Below are 14,268 nucleotides of genomic sequence, written 5' to 3'. Positions count from 1 at the left end.
GGCGTTTGCCTTGCACGTGACAAACCGGGGTTCAATCCCCGGCATCCTATATGGTCCCCCGGACACTGCCGGGAGTGATCCCAGAGTACAGAGCCAGGAATAACCCCTGAGCATCTCCCAGTGTGACCCAAAAAGTTAAAAAACAAATTAAGTTAGTCTCTCATATCAGTGATTTGTGTGTTCACAATATAAAAGACAAAATGCACCAAGGTAAGTAGTTTTGCTGTCATCTCATTAATGAATCAGGGGCTGGGAGGCTCAGTGGTGGAGCACATGCCTTGAGCACGTGAGGCCCGAGTCCAAGCCTGACCACTGCACGTTCCCCAGTCCCCCGGGAGTGTCCTTAGTGGCTCTCAGCATTGCTAGGTTAAACCCTTAATTAAAAATCGAAAATTGGGTCAGGAGCCTGAGCGATATTACAGCTTGCCCTGCACAGAGCCAATCTGGGTTCGATCCCCAACATCCCATAGGATCCCTGAGCACCACCAGGAGTGATCCCTGCCCTGAGCACAGAGCCAGGAAGAAGCCCTGAGCACCATCAGGTGTGATGCTTAAAACGAACAAAAGAACTGATGACCATCCCCTGCTTGCTAGGACAGACACAGAGACCGTTCTTTGCACCCGCGCTGACCCGTCCCATGTGGTCACCCCCTTCTGCTCCCTGAGGAGCTGGTGGCCGAGGCCCGGCCACAGGGGCGCTCTGCCAACAGCCTCGGTGCTTTTTTTAAACCGTGATGCACTGGGCTGAGGTTGGGAAACGGGTTTCGGTCTCGTCTTTCTCTGGTCAGGTGACTCCGTGCCTCTTTTGCAGAAGCTGCTTCAGCACCCTCTCCTCCGACCCCGCCTTCCATTTTCTGGGGGTCCTCGCCGGGTGGGCAGCTGTGGGGTGGGGGCACCGCTCAGAGTCCTGCCGATGTTGGCTTTGCCGGGGGCATCGTCTGACCGCCCCCCCCCCTAGGGCCCCTGCAGGAAGCTCCGAGTCACTTGTGCACCTGTGAGTTCTGCAGATCCGGGACTTGCTGCCGGCCCCCGCCTGGTGTCATCGCCCTGTTCCCGTGGGCCTGGGGAACAGCGGCCCCGTATGTCGCCTAGCAGAAAAATCGCCCATTTTTTCTTTCTGCCTGAGAACGTTGGTGTGCGCCGTCTGGGGCTGGGAGGGTTCGCGCCACTGTGAGTGGGTAGGTGGTAGATTTGCCACTGCCACCATTCAGCAAGGGGCAGTGACACTTGCCGTGTCTCCATGCTAGAAACCTTCGTGGCGCTTTCTGCCAGGTATCCTTGCCTGTTTTCCTTTCAGCTCTTGGAGTTTTACTCATTTACCCGTAGAAGCTTTCATAAGGGAAATCCGTTCATACGGTAAACACCGGCCAGTGCTTTCTCGGCATTTGCTTTATCGTGTCCTTTCACCTCTGCCTTTTTGTTTTTAGTGCTCAGGGATCACTCCTGGCCGTGCTCCGGGGACTCCGGGTAGTGCTGGGAGTTGAACGCAGACAGGCTGCACACAAGGCAGGTGCCTCGCCGCCTCTCCTTCCTGCCCTCCCTCTGGCCCCTGTCGTTCTCTGCAGAGACAGAACTAGCAGACCCGGGTGTTGATAGACCCGCACACGCCTCTCTGTAGACACACGTGCGTTTTGGGGTTTGATGGGCGTTTTCTTCCTCGACGACTGCTTGATCTGGTTCCTGCTGGAAAGGTTGTCCAGGGTGGAGACGGGGACGTGGCTGGGGGTAGGGCCCAGACCTCGCAGTGGGGGGCCAGGGGGGGTGAGTCTCTGACACTGGATCACCACCGCCACCCCCGCCCACAGACGCAGAACACCCCACCCTGTGACTCTGCCGGCCCTGGCCCCCGAGAACCACTGGATCTGACTCTGCAACGACTCAGTAAAGGTTCTCATTATCCTGGGATTCTTAAATCCCTTGAGTGGGATTTAAGAATCCCAGACGTGCGAGCTTCGGAACCGAGTACTCCAAAGTGTGATGACCCCCGTGTTCATTTGACTTGGACTTGGAGAGGGGTGTCAGCGATGGTTCCAGTTGGTTCTTTTTCCAGGTGGTTGCCCCGTGGTCCCCTACCCCAGTCTCACTGACGGATAATAGCACCCCCCCCTCGCCACCACGCAGAGTCGTCCCGTTCTGAAGCTAGACCCAGGCGGATACATTTCTGTTGGGACCCAGGTCTTTTCCGGAACCTTCTTACCTCACTGTTTCTGCCTTTTTATTCAGAGCAAACCACTCGAGGTGCGTGGTGGCCACTGCAGGGCGTCCTTGGACCCGCCTGCCTTGTCCCGGGGCGCATGTCTCACCTGGGTGGCAGCAGTTGTTGTGGGACGTGTGGTCCTTGATGCTGAGCCTTGCCGGTACTTTAAGGACCTGCTGGTCCAACCCCGAGACACCAGCGTCAGCCCCGTCTGCCAGCTGTGGGTTCCCATCTCGCCGTAGGTTTCCTTGGCATGCAGAAGCATTGGCGGCGTCTCAGACAGCCCCTCCGTGTGTGTCTTGTCCTCGTGGCCTGAGCTTTTGTCCAGATTAAAATAAACAGTATCCAGGAGCTTCCTACCAGAATGTCCTTGAAACTCCGAGGGGAGCTTAAACAAGACGCGGTTATCTGTGTTGGGTGTCTGTGTGTCTCTGTGTGTGTGTGTGTGTGTGTGTGTGTGAGAGAGAGAGAGAGAGAGAGAGAGAGAGTAGGAGGGAGGCAGTACAGGAGAAGGCTTGGCGTGTGCTCCAGACCTGGGTTCTGCAGAGCCCTGCCTCTTCCCTCACCGTCTGTCTCTTGGATTCAGTCCAGCAGCACCGTGTCCTGGAAGTGCCCCCGCACCCCCCCACTGCACCTGGGTGGGGGGGCGCCGTCCCACCTTCCTGCCCAGACTGACAGCTTTGCCGCATTTCCCCACCCTTGGGATGCCAAGTCAGCCCCTAACCTTGGTTTTATTGTTGTTGTTTGCTTTTGGGGTCACACCCGGCAGTGCCCAGGGCTGACTCCTGGCTCAGTGCTCAGGAATCACTGGGATGCTGGGGATTGAACCCGGGTCAGCCGCGTGCAAGGCTAACGCCTTCCCCCTGTGCTCTCGCTGCAGCTCTCGCCCACTCTTGCTCGTCCATCACACATGGCAGGTTTTCCCGATGTCTGAGCTGGCCTGGGCTCCCCCAGGCCGTTTTCAGGGAGCACTTGAGCCGAGCACCCTGGCTCCCACACTGCTGGCTTCCTGGGGCTGGGTCGTGCCACTCCTTGGATGTTCGTTGATCTCCTTTCTCTCTCCTGCAGGCGTTCGGCGGTGACTCTGCGCTCTGGCTCCACTCAGCACAATGATGAAGGTAGGGGGTCCTGCGGGGCCCAGTTCATCTGCACCCCGATGTCTGGCGGGGGAGGGGCGGTGATTAGCAGTCGGCTGCCTGCATGGTTCTCGGAACCTCAGTGGCCCTGTGGTCGCCATAACACCTATCCCAGGCCCCAAAACACGGCAGACAGGGAGAGTTCCGTTGTACAGCGAAGGGCAAAATCAGGGAGTGGAAATCCATAAGTTTTTTTTTCTTTTTTTGCTTTTTGGGTCACACCCAGCAATGCTCAGGGGTTCCTCCTGGCTCTGCACTCAGGAATGACTCCTGGCGGTGCTCAGGGGACCATATGGGATGCCGGAGATGGAACCTGGGTTGGTCGCATGCAAGGCAAACGTCCTCCCCGCCGTGCTCTCGCTCTGGCCCCTCCATAACTTTTTTTGGACAGGTGGTAGGTGGTGGAGGGTTGTTTGGGCCACACTGGCTGTGCTCGGGGCTTCCTCCTGGTGGGGATCAGGGCACCGTATGCGGTACCAGGGGAGAAACCCGGGTTGGCTGCTTTTAAAGCCAGCAACCCTACCCACTGCACTATCTATCCGGCCCCCAACTCCCTTATGAACACCCACTCCGGGAAACGGAATGGAGAGCACATATAATCCAAACACACAAACAAAAACAAGCTTAGAGAGAAAAACATGCGTGAGAATCAGAATTAAAAACGTGGTGCCCCCGAGAATGGTGGTGAGGGGGCAGGGGGCGTCAGAGGACCCAGGGCCTACTGTGAAAAGCCTGTCCCCTCAAGCCCAGCCGCACCGCGGGCACCCCTCAGGTACTTGATGGCTTGAGCAATGACCTTGCAGAGGAGTGCTGGAATGGGACTGGCTGCCTGGCAGAGCCCCGGCCGCATGTAGGGGGCGCTGTTTCCTTGGCCTTCCACTTCCGGTCAGGGAAGCACCCCTGCCCCCTCCCCCTGCAGCCACTGCCCCAGTGGTCACTTCCTCCCCTCTCAGATGAGCAGCAGCAACCCTGGCACTGGGCTGGCACAAAACCCAGCCCGACTTCAGGACCTGATTGTGCCCGGGTACACCCTCCGTCTCCAAGGGAGGTGCAGGTGGCCAGGGTCAGCGGGTGAGATCACATCCACCCGCTTTGTGGGGGAGGGGCGCTGACCAGCCCAGGATGGCGGCAGGAGGCCCCGTCCCAGCGCCCCCCAGCGTCGGTTTGAGTAGGAGAAATGGCCTGCGCTCTTGGTCCGTGCAGTGACCGCTGGCCAGGTGGACACGATTCAGGAGAAATGCCATTGGTTGTTTCTCACTGCCTTTTGGGGGGACCTGGAGCATGAGGCGACTGTCACGCAGAGTCACTGGGGAAGAGAGAAATAACTGGGGTCTAAACTGAACCCCCAAAGAGGAGGAATCACATGTTGAGCAAAAGCTGTTTTTAATAACTTTTGAATAAATGCAACTCAGCACGCTGTCCTGGGGAATGATTACTATGGGATGGGACTCAGGAATACGGTGGGGCCGGAGAGATGGCCAGGGCGAGGCCTGGCCTTGTACGTGGCCGGGGGTGAGTCTCCAGCACCACTTCTAGACCCCCAGACACTCTCCAGAGTGATCCCTGAGCAGAGTCCGGAGTAAGCCCTGTGCACGGCCAGAGATGGCCAAAACCTCCCTCCCTCCAAAACCATTACATGCAAGAAATTGGAACCACATTTATTGAGGACAGTTCAGGGCTATCTCTAAAAATATTCATTGTTTGGCCTTGCAGGTTCAATCCCCGGCATCCTATATGGTAGCCCACGCTCTGCCAGGAGTAATTCCTGAGCGCAGAGCCAGGAGTCAGCCCTGAGGATCACCAGGTGTGCCCTAAAAACAAAATAAAAAAAGTAAAAATGCATCGGCTGTTCGAAGAAGTCCACGTGCTTAGCCTACATGTGTGTAAAGTTATTTATGAGACGATTGTTTATAATGGCAGAAAAACCCAAACCAACCCCAAAACACGAAGAAAGCAACTAGAAACCCAAATTTCAACAAGAGGGATTGGTTAAATAATGTTTTTGTTTGTGCATCCGCATATTTGAGCATTTATAAAATGAAATAAAGCCCTGGGACCAGAGAGAATAGTGGGCAGGTCACTTGCCGTGCCCATGACAGAACTGGGTTCAATCTCTGGCACTCCGTATGGTCTCCCCAAACCCTGCAGGAGTGACCCTGAGTGCAGGGCCAGGAGCATGCCTTGAGCACCACTGGGTGTGATCTCCAAATCCATCCTCCAAACTAAAAGGAATATTCTCTTTGTTCTGATCCGGCAAGAAATCAGTGCTCACAGAAAACATGATGACCAGAATGGAAAGACCCTCCACAGACTAGGAGAAAATATTTGCTCTTCCATCTGATGAGCGATAGCACAGCGGGTGGGGCGTTTGCCTGGCATGCAGCCAACATGGCCGACCCGAGTTCAATTCCTCCACCCCTCTCGGAGAGCCCAGCAAGCTACCGAGAGTATCTCGCCCGCACGGCAGAGCCTGGCAAGCTCCGCGTGATGTGTTCGATATGCCAGACACAGTAACAACGAAGTCTCCAATGGAGACGTTACTGGGCCCGCTCGAGCAAATCGATGAACAACAGGAGGACAGTGGCAGTAACAGTGACATCTGATGAAGGGTTAATTTCCAGGATAGATAAAAACATATATATAAAACTTAACAAGAGAACAATCGCACAGTGCAATCCAAAACTGGGGAGAAGAAGTGAGCAGAAGCTGCCTCAAGGAATAGATCACTGTCACTGTCACTGTCCTCTCGTTGTTCATCGATTTGCTCGAGTGGGCCCAGTAACGTTGTGAGACTTGTTACTGTGTTCGCCTGAGAGGGGCGGAGGAATCGAACTCGGGTCGGCCACATGCAAGGCAAACGCCCTACCGCTGTGCTATCGCTCCAGCCCAAGGAATAGATACGGAGGCTAATAGATACAAGGGGAATGCTCAGCATCTCTTAGCAGTAGGGAAATGCAAATGAGGACAGGTAAAGTCACCTCACACCAGTGAGAGGAGAGGGGCACATATCACAGAGAAACAAAATCAAGCAGTAGTGGTGTGGATGCAGGGAAAAGGGGCCCTCGCCGGCACTGCTGTGGGAATGGGGCGCGGGCCAACCCTTTTGGACAACAATGCGGACACATCTCAGAAAACTAAGAAGTGAGGTTCCATGTTGGGACCCCATAATTCCACTCATTGGTATCCGTCCCTGTAAGGGCCCAGAAACCGTTCAGAAAAGGCGTCTGCAGGGCAGCACTGCTCACAATAGCCCAAATCTGGAAACTGTCCAAGTGTCCAAGAACAGATGGCCGGGTGAAGAAACTGTGATGTCCACACCACACGCACGCGCGCGCGCGCACACACACACACACACACACACACACACACACACACACACACACACACACACCCCAGAATCTCCTTGGCCAGAAGAAAAGACAAAGATCACACAGTTGACCACGCCATGGATGGCTCTGTCGAGTTTTGCTGAGTGATATCAGCCAGGAGAACAGATCGGGAGGAGCTCTCCTGGGTGGAAGACAAAGAAGCATGACAAGGGTGTAGCCTGGGACCACAGGGATAGTACAGTGAGGTGAGGTGCTCACTGACCTGGGTTCGATCCCCGCATCCCACATGCTTGCCTGAGTACTGCCAGGAGTGATTCCCGTGTGCAGAGCCAGGAGTAAGCCCTGAGCCTCCCCGGGTGTGGCCCCCAAACAGACAACAAAACTATTGTAAATGTGGGTTCTGTACGACTGTGGCCAAGGTCAGAGCCTAGCCCTGCCCCTCGCCACCGCCCCACCCCCCTCCAGGTGAGGCCATTTGCTCTGGTGACGCCGTCACCCATATTTCATCTTTTTTGGTTTGGTTTGGTTTTGGTTTTGGTTTTGGTTTGTAAAATGACAGGGTTGAAAATAAAATTTTTATTTTAATGAATCAAATAAAATGAATAAAATAAAATCTTTATTTTAATGAAAGACAAGGGCAGCAACGAACAGAATTATCCCCTGGAGGAGTCTCAGCACAGCGTGAGATTTTGTAGACAAATGAACAGAGATGACTAGGAATGAACTCTGCTGATGTGAAAACTTCCTTTTCTTAACCACGGGGCGATTTTTTTCCTTAAAAATGATATTAAGTAATGTCAAGTACACATTCACACACAGACAACTGAGCCATGTATTTCTTTTTTATCGGATCGCCATGAGCGACACTTACAAAGCTTCCATGTTTGAGTTTCAGTCATACAATGGCTGAACGCCCATCCCTCCACCAGGATGCGTTTCTCCCACCAATGTCCCCAGCATCCTCCCCGCTGTCCCACCTCCCCAGCCTCTATGACAGTTTCCCTCTTTCTCTCTCTCTACTTACGGGCATTATGGTCTGCAGTCCAGATACTGAGAGGCCGTGATGTTTGGTCCTCTATCTGCTTTAGCACACATCTCCCATCCCGAGCCATATTTCATCTCGACCCGGGTGTGCAGGGGCCTGTGAGTGTGAGGGTCCTTCTGTTCTGAATCGCGCGGTTTCCTTCACCGCTGCCTTGCGTTTGATCGCTCCCTTTTCTCTTCTCAGACTCGTGTGGGGTCAGTTGAACATTTTAGGCCTGCATGTTCTTAGCACCATACTTTGTCAATTCATATTTGCACCCAGTGATAATTTTAACTCACCTAGTGGCTGGGTGCGGGGCTGGTGTCACTCAGCCTGCGTCGAGGTGGGAGGGAGGCTTAGTTCCAGCAGCATATGGCCAACGGAGAATGGCATCCACATGGTCATTTGTGAGAAGTGAGTTGCATGGCTTCAAAACTGGCAGTGCTGCCTGATTTAAGGAGCTTTCTGCAGGGATCTTGGCCGGATCTTGAAATGAGACTTATTCTGAATCTGGGTGGTCTCTCAGAATGGCGTTGCGTTGAGTGGGAATACGTTTTCTCTTTTGGATTTTCACTTCCAACACTTGATTTAGAAAAATTAGGTCTGTTGTAATCCTGTAAATGAAAGTCTCTCTTTTCCTGTAAAAGTATATCTAGGAACATAACATTTATCTGTTGTGGGAGGAATTTGACTTTGGCAAATTTTCTTGGTGAAATACAAGTTTATGTCTAGTTGTCCTTTAGTATTGAGGTTGTCACTTTTATCGATGTACTGCATTCCAAAGTGAGTTAACTTCACAAATCACAGTACTGAAATCATTGGCTTCTCATTAACAACCTTTCTAATGGATAGAATTAAGTTCAAATCTGAAAATTAGGGGCTGGAGAGATAACACAGCAAGTAAGGCGCTTGCCTTGCATGTGGCTGACCCAGGCTCAATCCCCGGTATCCCATACGGCCCCCAAGCACCTCTAGGAATGATTCCTGAGTGCAGAGCCAGATGAAACACCTGAGCATCACTGGGTGTGGCCCCAAAACAAAATCAAAAGACTGAAATTGCCTTCACAAATTTACTAAGACTGCAGTAGAATCCCTAAGAGTTCTGGGACCTTGAGTCACTATGCCCAGATTTTGTGAAAATTGTTTTGAGAAGTCAGGTCATTTTTGTTGGTTGATTTCCAAACATTGTGGGGGGAAAATGTACAGATAGATATATAGATAGACCTCTGAAATATGTAAATATATATCTCTGGACTTTTTTGGGGGGGCGGGGGGGGACTGGAGCGATAGCACAGCGGGTAGGGCATTTGTCTTGCACACAGCCAACCCGGCTGACCCGGATTGGATTCCTCCGCCCCTCTCGGAGAGCCCGGCAAGCTACTGAGAGTATCTCGCCCACGGCAAAGCCTGGCAAGCTCCCCGTGACATATTTGATATGCCAAACACAGTAACAACAAGTCTCACAAAGGAGACGTTGCTGGGCCCACTCGGGCAAACCGATGAACAATGGGAGGACAGGGACAGTGACAGTGACGGTGGACTTTTTTTCAGCCTGAATAAGCAAACAAAGACACTGACAAGAATCAGCTTTGCCTTATAACTCTGACATATTCCATAGATGTGCCGGCAATAAGGCAGTTAATGGGTTTCTTCAAGTTTCGTCTTGTCTACTATTTTCAAACCTTAACGTTTGGTGAAATTAAATGCAGCCCATCATACAGTTTTCCCCCAATAAAATGTAAAATAAATTACATTTACGTAAATTCTTTACATAATTTATTATAAGCAAGGATGCTGATGATAAGCCCTTTTCTGCTCACACTGGGATGGAGACTCTCACTTCTGCCTCTGGAAGTGATACCTACTCCCCTCTCCAGTCTCTGTGGCCAGGTCATAATAAAAAGAACTACCATGATTATTAAAGGATGCAAACCATTAAAATTTGCGTAGATAGCTAATTCTACAAATACTTCTGTAGAAAATAAACAACCACCAACAGGGGTCAGAGTGATAGTATAGCAGGTGGGGCATCTGCCCTGTACACGGTTCAATCCTGCGTGGTCCCCCGAGCACCCCCAGCTCGACTCTGGGGACAGCCAGGAGTAAACCTGAGTGCCACCAACCATGACCCCCTCACTCCCCAAGAAAGAAAGAACTGCAAGGGGCATGATGATTTGTCCCGTATGAAATTTTGAGGGATTCTTAGGGTTTTGTAAGTTATTCTTTTGTTTGGAATTTTTGCCATAGTAATTTCATCTTCTGTTATATTTTGAGCATGTTTATGAGATCTCAAGTCAGGTAGGCTTTAGAAGAGCATGAATCTGAGGCTCTGCACTGTAACCCCGGCATTGCCGTATCCACGGTTGGCCAACTCAGCTGGACAAGCGGCTTCAGGTCTCTAAGGCGCTGCTGTATCATCGTGGAAGGGAAAGTGGTAACAATACTTACCTGGGGGCTGGAGCACAGTGGGTAGGGCCTTTGCCTTGCACTCAGCCAACCCGGGTTCGATTCCCAGCATCCCATATGATCCCCCGAGCACCCTCAGGAGTAATTCCTGAACGCAAAGTCAGGAGTAACCCCTGAGCATCACGGGGTGTGACCCAAAAAGATTAATAATAATAATAATAATGATAATAATCATACTTACCTGGCAGTGCTCTAACAGAAAGAGTAAACATAAATCTTCTAATGGTGTTTGGAATCAGAGCAGTAGCAGAGATGTTAGGGCATTTGCCTTGTAGGTAGCCAGCCTGAGTTTGATCCCCGACATCCTATATGGGCTCCCAAGAACTACCTGGAGTAATTCCTGAGTGCAGAGCCAGGAATAAGCCCGGAGTACACCTGCATTTTGCTCAAAGGCCAAAAAAAAACCTTTCAAACTTCATTTAGGATCATGTAAATTACTAAGAGGTATGCCAGTTGCATGAGATCAGAGATATGTGGGAAAGAGCGTAGCATTCATCCCCTAAGAAAAAAGATATAGGACACTCTCATGTTTTTAATAATGAAAAATACATATTAATTAATACCACTTAACAAAAGTTAGCAGGCCAAAAAAAAAAAAAAAAAAAAAGCACTGAAGGAAATGATACCAGAAACTTACTTAACCCAGCCTCTGAGTGGTGAGATTATGGCTGATACTTTTCCTGGCTTCACTCTTTTGCATCCTTCCCAAAGTTGGAGATACAAACCAGTATTTTTTTAAATTAGTATTTTCCATTTACATAGGCAGGCTTTGGGCCAACGTCAGTTTCCTCTTTTCTGCAGATGTCCAGGGCCTGCAGACCCTGATTTATTCTGCTTTATATTTTTCATTCTTCTCTCTCCACGAGTACTTTCGCTTTCCTGCCTGGATGTCGGTGAATGGAGCCGCAGCTTGAAGGGCTTTGTGGCTTAAGCCGCTGAATGGATGTCGGCCAGGGAGGGGCTGGGTTCGAGACCATCTGTGCTCAGTGTATTGTCTGAAACGCCACTGGAGGTCACAGCAGATGGCAGGGTCACAAACACTGACTTTTGAAGCTCGACATAATGTGTTCATGAAACTGGAAGGAGACTTACTCTTCCCTCCTCGGTCCGCAGAGGAGGTTGGTGACAGAAGGGTGGCCTTTGTTGCGCCCGGCCAACACAATGGCTTTATCCTGAGAATCACCTGACAGCTCGAGATGGCAATTTCTCGAACCATCCAGTGCCGTGCACTTTGATTCTGTAGACACTTGGTTTAAAGTATCTATTTCAAATAATTTGGATAGACAACGTAAAAGAAAGGCAAAAGTTTTTGTTTTTTTTTTTTTTTGCTTGTTTAATACTTAGAATTGGATGTTTTAAATGAAAAGGTTGTACTTCTGTCCTTTGAAGCCAGTGCATTCATTTTTAATGGAATGATTTCCGTGACAATCCTCTTGCCTTTATTTTTAAACTTTTTTTGGGGGGGGTCACACCCGGTGATGCACAGGGTTTACTCCTGGCTCTGCACTCAAGAATTACTCCTGGCGGTGCTCAGGGGACCATATGGGATGCTGGGAATCGAACCCGGGTTGCCTCGTGCCCTGCCCACTGTACTATCTCTCCAGCCCTAATCCTCTTGCCTCTTGATGGCATTTATCCTCACGTGCTGTTTTGGATCGTTCAAATGGCTCGGGAAGGTTTCTTACTCAGTCCTCCCATAAATCAATGAATGGAGGGCTTGCTTGTGAATGAAGTTAATTTTAGAAGTGTTTTTCTTAACCCTGGTTAAACGTTTCTGTTTCTATTTTAAGGAGGACCTTATGCAGTATGTTTCTCTTCTGCTCCCTATGGTTGGTCTTATTTATTTTGGAAGAAGAAGCCTTAAGTTCCCCTAAGAAATCGGTGGCCTCCCCCGACCCCTGCCCCAACATTGTGCTCGATCGTGTTCTTGTCACTCCCCATCTCACTAACTTGACGCACTCTTCCTGTTTTGCAGATGGAGAGAGGGAAGCGCAGAGAGGTTCAGGTAAGTTTTCCCAAGAAGTCCACACACGCCGGCCGGCCTCAGACATTGATCGTTTAGGTCACCTCGAGGGGCTCCAGCGTGTCGAGACCTGGGAGGGGGCTCGGAGGGGGCACAGCCGCCACCGTGGCTTCTGTCTAACGCCTTCATGGACTCGAATGGCCAAGGATGAGTTTCCCCGTCAGTTTCCCACTCGTGCACGATAGGATGCTGCTGCTTATGGCCCCGCCCTGGGAAAATTTCCTCCCGTTTGATTTGAGTTTAAGTTTGACAGAGTTGAAGAGCAATAGTACAACGGGGAGGGCGTTTGCCTTGCATGCGCCTAGCTCGGGTTCGACTCCCAGCATCCCCTAAGGTCCCCCGAGCACCGCCAGGAGTAATTCCTGAGCGCAGAGCCAGGAGTCACCCCTGAGCCTTGCCGGGTGTGACCCAAAAAAGAAAAGAAAAAAAAATGAGCGACGGAATTTAGCAATGAGGCAGATGCAGAGATAAACAAGCCCTACCATTCCAGCCATACTTTCGACCTGAAAAAATGGGGTGAGGAGCCATGGACAGCGGAGTTGGGTCAGCAGCGTCCCCTTATCTTTCGCTGATGAGAATCAGGTGCCTGGTCAGCCCACCCGAGAGGGCGCCTGGGGCTCAGTGCCTGCAGCTGTGGCCGGGGCCTCTGTCAGCTTCCCCTGCTGAAGGGGGGAGACGCTCGCGGGGGGCACAGCGTCCCTCCAGCTCGTTTCTCCTCTGGTCATGGGTCCAGGTCATCACTTGGGATCGCGGTCTGTGGTTACAACCCGCAGCATATCACCAGGCCGTCTGAAACATGGAGAATTTCCCTTGTAAGTTAAGTAAGTCGGAAGGGTGGTCCGAAGTGTTCGTGCTCACGGGGTGTTTGGTGATTTCCACTGGAATGAGGTGTTGAATTTCCTCTCTCCCCCACGCCCTGCCTGCCCCTCCAAAAACAACCAGCCAACCTCTTCTCAGATGCAGATGCCAAGGGGGGGAGGTTAAGAGCACTTCAAGGTCGCAGAGACCAGGGGCGAAGCTGCAGCCCCGACATGCCCTTCTCCGCCCCTGCCCCTTCCCTGCCCACCTGTCCTGGCACCTCAGCACCCACTGTGATTGTTTTTCTGTGTCATTCATTCTGGGGGTCACTTGCAGCCATGCTCGGGGATCACCAGTGCTCCACCCCACAAACCCCTGGCCCCTCGTTCATGAATTCTATTTTTTTTCTTTTTGGGTCACACCCAGCGATGCTCAGGGGCGACTCCTGGCTCTGCACTCAGGAATTACTCCTGATGCTCAGGGGACCATATGGGATGCTGGGAATCGAACCCGGATCGACCGCGTGCAAGGCAAACGTCCTACCTGCTGTGCTATCACTCCAGCCCCGCATTCATGAATTCTTGATTTGCTTTTTTTCCCCCTTTGAGTTCTCACTGATTTTGCTTTCTGAAGGGGTGGGTTTGGGGGCCCTCCTCTGGTGGTTCTCAGGGGCTCCTCACAATTTGACGCTGGGCGTTGCTCCCTTGCAGTGCAGTGCTCAGGAGGGACCATGTGGTGCTGGGAGCTCAAACCCAGGGCTCCCCCATGCAGTCTCCCTGCAGCCCTGAGCCTTCTCCCAGCCCCTCACTGACCTTTCCAAACTTTTTAACTGGTAACTTAATGAACAAAAGGAAATCATAAAATTGCCCGTAATCACCATTTCAGCTTCACTTCGCAAGTTGTAGCATTTTTTCCTCCTTGTCATTCTGTTCTGACAGTTGCTATTTTGCTGGTTATAAATTGATGGTTTTCTAATGCCATCAAAGGATTGAATTAGACAATTCCTCTTTATTGTTCTGCGTTCTTTTGCCAAGACCTTTCCCTTTGTCCTCATCTTCTTAATCAGTACAGATTCCTGGATTATTTTATTCAGTGAATTTATCGTTCGTTATTAGTATATACTTGAGGGCTCCATTCCCACGAGATGTCACTTTTTAAAGCCTGTGGTTGGCTCCATTATTTTTTCTCAGTCTTTATTTTAGGCACGATAGAGTATTCCAGATGTGCCCCCGCATGTCTCCTGCCGCAGTCCTCGCCTGCGTTTCCTGTCAGACGCCTCTGCATTTTTTTCTGTG

At 51.3% G+C, this 14,268-nt stretch overlaps 1 protein-coding gene across 5 annotated transcripts in view; it reads left to right on the top strand.

Annotated features, from left to right (window-relative positions):
• Positions 1 to 14,268, top strand: part of TFDP2 (transcription factor Dp-2) — a 142,882-nt gene that overhangs the window by 21,338 nt on the left and 107,276 nt on the right. For all 5 annotated transcript variants that reach the window (XM_056121123.1, XM_056121122.1, XM_056121118.1 and 2 more), the window contains exons 2-3: positions 3,266 to 3,315; positions 12,128 to 12,157. The gene's annotated coding sequence lies outside the window, so the exon portion shown is untranslated. The remainder of the gene's footprint in view (positions 1 to 3,265; positions 3,316 to 12,127; positions 12,158 to 14,268) is intronic.

Source organism: Sorex fumeus, unplaced genomic scaffold (assembly GCF_029834395.1).
Source record: "Sorex fumeus unplaced genomic scaffold, SorFum_2.1 ptg000044l, whole genome shotgun sequence".
NCBI classification, from domain to species: domain Eukaryota; kingdom Metazoa; phylum Chordata; class Mammalia; order Eulipotyphla; family Soricidae; genus Sorex; species Sorex fumeus.
Note: the sequence above shows the minus strand (reverse complement) of the source record. Positions and strands in the feature narration are given on the sequence as shown.